The sequence below is a fragment of the Phocoena sinus genome, chromosome 3 (genome assembly GCF_008692025.1).
Source record: "Phocoena sinus isolate mPhoSin1 chromosome 3, mPhoSin1.pri, whole genome shotgun sequence".
Lineage (NCBI taxonomy): Eukaryota > Metazoa > Chordata > Mammalia > Artiodactyla > Phocoenidae > Phocoena > Phocoena sinus.
Window position 1 is genome coordinate 16578439 of NC_045765.1, and position 11239 is coordinate 16589677.

The following is an 11239-nucleotide window of genomic DNA, read 5'->3' on the forward strand; positions in this document are numbered from 1 at the left end:
GGATGTATTTCTGGTGTATCCGTGGGGAGGAAGGCGATCTCCGCGTCTTACTCTTCCGCCATCTTCAAGGTCCCCCCCGTGTTATGCTATTTAGAACTGAAATTTGTTCTGTATGCACATGTCCACCCTCATTCTTTTCATGACATTATATTAAAAGTTGAAACGGGCATTAATATCCAGGGATCAACATTGAAACCTAACAGTATAGCAAATCAGAAGCTTTCCATAGGTCAATACATTACATGGAAATTATCTTTTAGGCAAAGAATATCTAAAGTTGGAGTAGAATAGTTGTAAGTAGAGTCTGGCTTTCATGTAAACAAGGATATTCAGTAACCTGTTTCTGGAAAATATGTGTTTCCAGAAAACTAAGGTACTTCATTTGGGAGAAATTGTGTAATAAGTTTTGAACATAAGGTGAAGTTAAATTTTGTTCAATTCTAATGGGGCCAATCTTGATTAGTTAATCATATTGCCTCTGATGTTACTGTATTATTATGAAGTGTTTGTATGAAAAAATTCTGAGATGAATAAATAGTGAATGAAAATTACTGGGCCTTAGTATCAGCAGAAGTAATTCCTCCACCTTAATGTTATTGTTCACACAGTTCTGTTATTTGTCCTAACACTAAGTTTTATCCAATTTGTTTTTTAGAGATGAGAATTGTTTAAAAATTAAGGGTTTAAATTTAATATATTTGCAAGTATTTTCTCCTGAGATTTGATTATGAATGTTCAGAATCACTGGGGATGAAAAAGATGAATGAGCCATGAACTATTAGAGGTCATTTGGTTTGATGGTCACAAGCAGCCACAATACATGAGGTGCCATGAGGAGATAAGAACAAATTGTTGTTGGAATTCACAGAAATGACAGAAGTCTTGGCAAAGGCTTCATGAAACTTGGTTACATACAGTAAGATCTTTAAAACTGAAATCAAGTGGTAAGCAATGTGGAAGAAGCTATGCGTGGGTACTTTTGAAAGAGTCATGCTGTTTTTGTAGGGGTGATGCACTCAGACACAGACTTGCCTTTCATTTCTGGCATTTCCTAGGTGTGTTACTTGGGGCAAATCTTATATCTTCTAGTATTTAGTTTCTTTACTGATTAAAAAAAAGGAGCAGACCAGAGAATTTTAAATATCCTATCCACTTATATTATTTCTGCCATTCTTTGTCAATGAGGATGTAGTCTGAGAATGGATCTTAAAGGGCTTTTGTTACCAATGTTATGTGTTTGATCTTATTAAGTAGGCAGTGGGGATGGACTGGGATGATAAGAGCAGAAAAGGTCATGATTATGCATTTTCATTAGGGAAGTGATTTGTTAACAAGGATGGTTATTAGGATTACCTGTGGAGGTGTTAAAAAATGCAGCTATTTATATCTTTGGCCCTACTCCAACAGATTCTGTGGTAGGAAATTATTGTGGATACCTGAAGTTAGGGGGAGACTGGATCTTGAGAGTCCAGTTATGCAGCTGTTACTATAATTTGTGTGAGTTAAATGATAATATCGGTAAAGAAAGTGTCTATGGCTATTCCTTGAGAAGTAAGCCGTGATCCGCATCTTCATCCTTATCTTTTAGGTTTTCTTTAATCATCAACTTTTCTTACCCTTTCTAGTTGTTTTTATTCATACCATCACAGAGTCACAGATGTGTTCACATCATAGGTAATATTCACTAAGCACGTAGTATCGGTCAGGCTCTGTACACTTTACCTACATTACGCCAAGAAATTTATACAAAACCCCCAGGTTTGTGGGGATGGATGATTATCTATCAGCTAGATATGATTATCATACTCACATTATAGATGAGGCATCTGTGAGTTGTCCAAAGTCACAGTGTTAGAGTAACAGAAGTGTTTAAACGTGAAGTCTTTTTGAGTCTAGAAACCAAACCCTTAAACACTAAGCTGTACTGCCATGGATTGGAGACTTTGTCACTCTGGCTGCCAGAGTCCTCCACTCACCTCTTTTCTCTCTTCCTTTTTATACCCTTCCCAAAATATAAGGTGACATCAAAAGGTGTTTCTAAGAATGCTAGTGCGTACGTGATTGAGAACAGTGTTATTTCAATGAATGAATGTGTCCACCACACTGGTCTGCATGTAATATACTTTGAAAAGACACATGCACAGAAGATGTTTCTCTCTCTCTCTTTTTTTCTCCAACATCTTTATTGGAGTGTAATTGCTTTACAATGGTATGTTATTTTCTGCTTTATAACAAAGTGAATCAGCTGTACATATACCTATATCCCCATATCTCTTCCCTCTTGCGTCTCCCTCCCTCCCTCCCACCCACCCTTCTAGGTGGTCACAAAGTACCAAGCTGATCTCCCTGTGCTTTGCGGCTGCTTCCCACTAGCTATCCGTTTTACCTTTGGTAGTGTATACATGTCCATGCCACTCTCTCACTTTGTCCCAGCTTACCCTTCTCCCTCCCCGTGTCCTCAAGTCCATTCTCTAGTAGGTCTGGGTTGTTATTCCCATCCTGCCCCTAGGTTCCTCATGACCTTTTTTTTTTTTTTTTTGGATTCCATATATATATGTCAGCATATGGTATTTGTTTTTCTCTTTCTGACTTACTTCACTCTGTATGACAGACTCTAGGTCCATCCACCTCACTACAAATAACTCAATTTTGTTTTTTTTTTTTTATGGCTGAGTATAATTCCATTGTATATATGTGTCACATCTTCTTTATCCATTCTTCTGTCAATGGACACTTAGGTTGCTTCCATGTCCTGGCTATTGTAAATAGAGCTGCAATGAACATTGAAGTACATGACTCCTTTTGATTTATGGTTTTCTCAGGGTATATGTCCAGTAGTGGGATTGCTGTGTTGTATGGTAGTTCTATTTTTAGTTTTTTAAGGAACCTCCATACTGTTCTCAATAGTGGCTGTATCAATTTACATTCCCACCAACAGTGCAAGAGGGTTCCCTTTTCTCCACACCCTCTCCAGCATTTATTGTTTGTAGATTTTTTATGATGGCCATTCTGACTGGTGTGACATGATATCTCGTGGTTTTGATTTGCATTGCTCTAATGTTTAATGATGTTGAGTATTCTTTCATGTGGTTGTTGGCAATCTGTATATCTTCTTTGGAGAAATGTCTCTTTAGGTCTTCTGCCCATTTTTGGATTGGGTTGTTTCTTTTTTTGATATTGAGCTGCATGAGCTGTTTATATATTTTGGAAATTAATCCTTTGTCAGTTGCTTCATTTGCAAATATTTTCTCCCATTCTGAGGGTTGTGTTTTCATCTTGTTTATGGTTTCCTTTGCTGTGCAAAAGCTTTGAAGTTTCATTAGGTCCCATTTGTTTATTTTTGATATTATTTCCATTTCTCTAGGAGGTGGGTCAAAAAGGATCTTGCTGTGATTTATGTCATAGAGTGTTGTGCCTATGTTTTCCTCTAAGAGTTTGATAGTGTCTGGCCTTACATTTAGGTCTTTAATCCATTTTGAGCTTATTTTTGTGTATGGTGTCAGGGAGTGTTCTAATTTCATACTTTTAAATGTACCTGTCCAGCTTTCCCAGCACCGCTTATTGAAGAGGCTGTCTTTCCTCCACTGTATATTCTTGCCTCCTTTATCAAAAATAAGGTGACCATATATGTGTGGGTTTATCTCTGGGCTTTCTACCCTGTTCCATTGATCTATATTTCTGCTTTTCTGCCAGTACCATACTGTCTTGATTATTGTAGCTTTGTAGTATATTCTGAAGTCAGGGGGTCTGATTCCTCCAGCTCCGTTTTTTTCCCTCAAGACTGATTTGGCTCTTCAGGGTCTTTTGTGTCTCCATACAAATTTTAAGATTTTTTATTCTAGTTCTGTAAAAAATGCCATTGGTAATTTGATAGGGATTGCATTGAATCTGTAGATTGCTTTGGGTAGTAGAGTCATTTACTCAATATTGATTCTTCCAATCCAAGAACATGGTATATCTCTCCATCTGTTGGTATCATCTTTAACTTCTTTCATCAGTGTCTTATAGTTTTCTGCATACAGGTCTTTTGTCTCCCTAAGTAGGGTTATTCCTAGGCATTTTATTCTTTTTGTTGCAGTGGTAAATGGGAGTGTTTCCTTAATTTCTCTTTCAGATTTTTCTTCATTAGTGTACAGGATTGCAAGAGATTTCTGTGCATTAATTTTGTATCCTGCAACTTTACCAAATTCACTGATTAGCTCTAGTAGCTTTCTGGTGGCATATTTAGGATTCTCTATGTATAGTATCATGTCATCTGCAAACAGTGACAGCTTTACTTCTTCTTTTCCAATTTGTATTCTTTTATTTCTTTTTCTTCTCTCATTGCTGTGGCTAGGACTTCCAAAACTATGTTGAATAATAGTGGTGAGAGTGGACATCCTTGTCTTTTTCCTGATCTTAGAGGAAATGCTTTCAGTTTTTCACCATTGAGAATGATGTTTGCTCTCAGCTTGTCGTATATGACCTTCATTATGTTGAGTTAAGTTCCCTCTATGCCCACTTTCTGGAGACTTTTTTATCATAAGTTGGAGTTGAATTTTGTCAAAAGCTTTTCCTGCATCTATTGAGATGATCTTATGGTTTTCCTTCTTCAATTTTTTAATATGGTGTATCACACTGATTGATTTGCATATATTGACGAATCCTTGCATACCTGGGACAAATCCCATTTAATCATGGTTGGATTCTGTTTGCTAGCATTTTGTTGAGGATTTTTGCATCTATATTCATCAGCGATATTGGTCTGTAATTTTCTTTTTTTGTAGTATCTTTGTTTGCTTTTGGTATCAGGGTGATGGTGGCCTCATAGAATGAGCTTGGGGGTGTTCTTTCCTCTGAAATTTTTTGGAAGACTTTGAGAAGGATGGGTGTTAGCTCTTCTCTAAATGTTTGATAGAATTCTCCTGTGAAGCCATCTGGTCCTGGACTTCTGTTTGTTAGAAAATTTTAAATCACAGTTTCAATTTCATTACTTGTGATTGGTCTGTTTGTATTTTCTATTTCTTCCTGGTTCAGTCTGGGAAGGTTATACCTTTCTAAGAATTTGTCCATTTCTTCCATGTTGTCCATTCTATTGGCATAGAGTTGCTTGTAGTAGTCTCTTAGGATGCTTTGTATTTCTGTGGTGCCTGTTGTAAGTTCTCCTTTTTCATTTCTAATTTTATTGATTTGAGTCCTCACCATCTTTTTTTTTTTGATGAGTATGGCTAATGCTTTATCAAGTTTGTTTATCTTCTCAGAGAACCAGCTTTTAGTTTTATTGATCTTTGCTACTGATTACTTGGTTTCTATTTCATTTATTTCTGCTCTGATCTTTATGATTTCTTTCCTTCTGCTAACTTTGGTTTTTGTTTGTTCTTCTTTCTCTAGTTGCTTTAGGTGTAAGGTTAGATTGTTTATATGAGATTTTTCTTGTTTCTTGAGGTAGGCTTGTATTGCTGTAAACTTACCTCTTAGAACTGCTTTTGCTGCATCCCATAGGTCTTGGATCGTCGAGTTTTCATTGTCTTTTGTCTCTAGGTATTTCTTGATTTCCTCTTTGATTTCTTCAGTGATCTCTTGGTTGTTTAGTAATGTACTGTTTAGCCTCCATATGTTTGTGTCTTTTACGTTTTATTCCCTGTAATTGATTTCTAGTCTCATAGCGCTGTGGTCAGAAAAGATGCTTGATATGATTTCAATTTTCTTAAATTTACTGGAGCTTGATTTGTGACCCAAGATGTGATCTATCGTGGAGAATGTTCCATGCACACTTGAGAAGAAAGTGTAATCTGCTGTTTTTGGATGGAATGTCCTATAAATATCATTTAAATCTATCTGGTCTATTGTGTCATTTGAAGCTTCTGTTTCCTTATGAATTTTCCTTTTGGATGATCTGTCCATTCGTATAAGTGAGGTGTTAAAATCCCCCACTATTATTGTGTTATTGTTGATTTCTTCTTTTATAGCTGTTAGTAGTTTCCTTATGTATTGAGGTGCTCTTATGTTGGGTGCATATATATTTATAATTGTTATATCTTCTTCTTGATTGATCCCTTGATCATTATGTAGTGTCCTTCTTTGTCTCATGTAACATTCTTTATTTTAAAGTCTATTTTATCTGGTATGAGTATTACTACTCCAGCTTTCTTTTGGTTCCATTTGCATGGAATATCTTTTTCCATCCCCTCACTTTCAGTCTGTATGTGTCCCTAGGTCTGAAGTGGGTCTCTTGTAGACAGCATATATATGGGTCTTGTTTTTGTATCCATTCAGCACTCCTGTGTCTTTTGGTTGGAGCATTTAATCCATTCACATTTAAGGTAATTATCGATATGTATGTTCCTATGACCATTGTCTTAATTGTTTTGGGTTTGTTTTTGTAGGTCCTTTTCTTCTCTTCTGTTTCCCACTTAGAGAAATTCCTTTAGCATTTGTTGTAGAGCTGCTTTGGTGGTGCTGAATTCTCTTAGCTTCTGCTTGTCTGTAAAGCTTTTGATTTCTCCATCAAACCTGAATGAGATTCTTGCCAGGTAGAGTAATCCTGGTTGTAGGTTCTTCCCTTTCATCACTTTAAATATATCATACCACTCCCTTCTGGCTTGTAGGGTTTCTGCTGAGAAATCAACTGTTAACCTTATGGGAGTTCTCTTGTATGTTATTTGTCATTTTTCCGTTGCTGCTTTCAATAATTTTTCTTTGCCTTTAATTTTTGTCAATTTGATTACTATGTGTCTCGGCTTGTTTCTCCTTGGGTTTATCTTGTATGGGATTCACTGAACTTCCTGGACTTGGGTGGCTATTTCCTCTCCCATGTTAGGGAAGTTTTTGACTATATTCTCTTCAAACATTTCCTCTGGTCCCACCTCTCTCTCTTCTCCTTCTGGGAACCCTATAAATGCGAATGTTGTTGCCTTTAATGTTGTCCCAGGGGTCTCTTAGGCGGTCTTCATTTCTTTTCATTTTTTTTTCTTTATTCTGTTCTGCAGCAGTGAATTCCACCATTCTGTCTTCCAGGTCACTTATCCATTCTTCTGCCTCAGTTATTCTGCTATTGATTCCTTCCAGTGTAGTTTTCATTTCAGTCATTGTATTGTTCATCTCTGTTTGTTTGTTCTTTAATTCTTCTAGGTCTTTGTTAAACATTTCTTGCAGCTTCTTGATCTTTGCCTCCATTCTTTTTTCAATGTCCTGGATCAACTTCACTATCATTATTCTGAGTTCTTTTTCCAGAAGTTTGCCTATCTCCACTTCATTTAGTTGTTTTTCTGGGGTTTCATCTTTTTCCTTCATCTGATACATAGCTCTCTGCCTTTTCATCTTGTCTATCTTTCTGTGAATGTGGTTTTTGTTCCACAGGCTGCAGGATTGTAGTTCTTCTTGATTCTGCTGTCTGCCCTCTGGTGGATGAGGTTATCTAATAGGCTTGTGCAAGTTTCCTGATGGGAGGGACTGGTGGTGAGTAGAACTGAGTGTTGCTTTGGTGAGCATAGCTCAGTAAAACTTTAATCTGCTTGTCTGCTGATGGTTGGGGCTGGGTTTCCTCCCTGTTGTTATTGTTTGACCTGAGGTGACCCAACACTGGAACCTACCCGGCTCTTTGGTGGGGCCAATGGCAGACTCTGGGAGGGCTCACGCCAAGGAGCACTTCCCAGAACTTCTGCTGCCAGTGTCTGTGTTCTCATGGTGAGCCACAGCTACCCCCTGCCACTGCAGGAGACCCTCCAACACTATCAGGTAAGTCTGGTTCAGTCTCACTGCTTCTTCCCCCTGGGTTCCAATGCACACACTACTTTGTGTGTGCCCTCCAAGAGTGGAGTCTCTGTTTCCCCATGTCCTGTCAAAACCCTGCAATCAAATCCTGCTTGCCTTCAAAATCTGATTCTCTAGTAATTCCTCCTCCCGTTGCTGGACCCCCAGGTTGGGAAGCCTGTCGTGGGGCTCAGAACCTTCACTCCAGTGGGTGGACTTCTGTGGTATAAGTGTTCTCCAGTTTGTGAGTCATCTACCCAGCAGTTATGGGAATTGATTTTATTGTGATTGTGCCCCTCCTATCATCTCATTTTGGCTTCTCCTTTGTCTCTGGATGTGGGGTATCTTTTTTGGTGAGTTCCAGTGTCTTCCTGTTGATGATTGTTCTGCAGTTACTTGTGATTCCGGTACTCTCACAAGAGGGAGTAAGCACACATCCTTCTATTCCACCACGTTGAACCAATCTGGGAGCCATTTCTTAAAGTATATGTCTTGACATTATGCATAAACACACACACACACACATCCTATTAGGTATAAGTTAGACAGATAGTTAGAAAGATGATAAGATAGATAGATCGATCTATCCATCTATTTTTTAGCCTTTCTATCTATATCTATACATACTATATATTTTCTCTATATCTCTATCTAATCTATCTATCAGCGTTCTCCAGAGAAACCAATATGCTCTATTGGTTCTGCTTCTCTGGAGAACTCTGACTGATATACCTCACCTACCTTTCTCACATTGTTTCCTCCACTTGCCCTGCTGCAACCACACCAGCCTCTTGACTGGGTCTTCAGACACACATGCATGCCCTTGTCCTAGGGCTTCTGCACTGGCCGCTCCCTCCACTAGACCATTCTTCCCCCAGATAATTCCATGGCTCACTCTCCACTTCCTTCAAGTTCCACCTTCTCAAGGAAGCTTATACTAACCACTTTATTTAAATTGCAGCCCATCCCCTCTAGTCTTTCCCTTTCTCCCTACCCTGCTCTGTTTTCTTTTTTCCACAGCACTTTATCACCTCCTAACATATTTCATAATTTATTTGTGTTACATATTGTTTATTGTTTGTCTCCACAACTAGGATGTAAGTTCCATGAAGGAGACAATCCTTGTCTATTTTACAGACTGATGTACCCCAGGTGCTTAGCACAGAGGAAATACCCAGTGATAATTGTTGGAACAGCAATGAATGAGCAGTCTGTGGAGATCAGTGAATCAGAGGGCTAGTGGGTCTGAGGTGGGGTGATGGGACTTGTCAGCTGAGGACTTCGCTTAATGAATGGGGTCTGCATGGACAGTGATTGGTAGGACTAGGAGGGTCAGTAGTAGGTAAATGGGGTCAATGGCTTGGGCATCTCTGTGGAGATCATTAAGGAGACTGGCTATGGGAGAGGCTAATTATCTTGCCCAAAGTCACCCATCTAGTAAGTGGCAGAGCTGGAATTGATCTCAAGATGTCTTAACCTCAGTGTGGTACAAGTCAAGATGTGAAAGCTGAGTGAAGGAAGTATACAGGGGTAGGGGCAAGACAAGGTCTGTGGATCCTGGAAATTTTCCCTGTGTAGCAAATCAGAATGGGGAAAAAACTAGAAAGTTGATACTACAGGTAAATTCAGCACTCAAGAGCTCTGGTAGAGGGCTTCCCTGGTGGTGCAGTGGTTGAGAATCTGCCTGCCAATGCAGGGGACAAGGGTTCGAGCCTTGGTCTGGGAAGATCCCACATGCCACGGAGCGACTAGGCCCGTGAGCCACAGCTACTGAGCCTGCACGTCTGGAGCCTGTGCTCCGCAACAAGAGACGCCGCGATAGTGAGGCCCACGCGCCGCGATGAACAGTGGCTCCTGCTCGTGGCACTAGAGAAAGCCCTCACACAGAAACGAAGACCCAACACAGGCAAAAATAAATTTATAAAAAAGAATTAAAAAAAAAAAAAAGAGCTCTGGTAGAATAACCTAATGATGCTTAATCTGTCAGATATCAGTGAACAGTGCATGAGGCCATGATTCTCTAGACTAATGCACCCTTCCTGCGATTTCTGCCTCTGAGTCTGCAGGTAAATATGAGAATGAATCACAGCCCGATGCAGGTGTTGGGAGAGGGCAGGACCCACAGCAATGTTCCTATAAATGTGGGTAGCTGGTGCCCTGGCATGATGATTTAGATACTGGTGTGTAGGATGAGAGGGGGGAAAATACAGAAAGCAGAAAGACTAAAGTTTTGCAATAGTAATCCATGAATGAAGTGATGAGGCTAAAAACGTCCAAACCCAGTCCCATCACCATTAGTGCCTCTCTCCACCTTTCTTTGCCTTTTCCATCCAATCCTCCCACTCAGTCTTCCCCTTTCAGAGCTGCAGCCCATCTTGATTCCTACTCTTTGCTCCACAGATTAAAATGTCATCTCTGAAACTCCCAACCTACTTGTCATAGCTTTCAGTACTCTGCTCTGTCCACACTGGAGCAGATTTCTCCCCTCAAAGCCCAAGAGGTGGGAAATGTTTACACTTAGGAATTTTTCATATTTAGAGGCAAAGACGTCAATATAACAGTATTCCTGAAGAGGTTTCCTTCTATAAAATGATGGCGAAAAGATTCACTTGGAGTTATCATTTTATTCCATTTTACAGGGAGTCTTGTAAATCGATAACTATATACAAAAGGAACAGAAAACCCAAGTCAAACGTTTGGGAAAAGTTACATTTATTTACCAAGAAATTACTGAATAAAGTGAGAGACAATGAATGTAATGATTTTGGGAGAAATTTCCAAAGACCACAAAATGTAATAAATGTGACAAAGTTGTAACAAATGTTATAAATGTGTCCACTAAAAACCACACTAGTGAAAATGCATAAGGATATAAGTAATGTAAAAAAATCCCTCCTGTATAAGTCTCAACACATTGAACATGGTGAATAAAAGCTTATAACAAAATGTAATCTTACTCTACTTTAGAGAACTCACACTGGAGAGAAATACTGTGATTGTAATGTGGAAAAGCCTCCAACCAGAATCCCATTTTCACTGGAATATATAATCTATACTGGTGAGAAATCATTCAAGGACAATGAATGTGAGAAAGCCTATAGGTATAGCCTGGCTCTTATTCAACAGAAAATGAAACACATAGGCAGAATGCCTTATAAATTCCACAAATTTGGGGGAAAATCTTTTTTCAGGGGTTCAAATTGATTGATTGGACATTGGAGAAGGCAAATTATGCATGCAAAGAGCATGGAAAAACCTTCAAGGATTTTTCAACCCCCGCTGAACATCAAAGAAACGATCCAAGGTAGAGACCTTATGTACACACCGAATGTGGGAAAGCCCTCTTCCAAGAGTCAGAACTTTTTGTACACATTAGAGAATTCAGAAAGGAGAGAAATCTCACAAATATACTAAATATGACAATGCCTTTAGCAATAGAGGATGCCCCCACTGCACACAAAATGGTGCATGCATCTTCTACAAGTGGACTGAATGTGAGAAGGCCCAG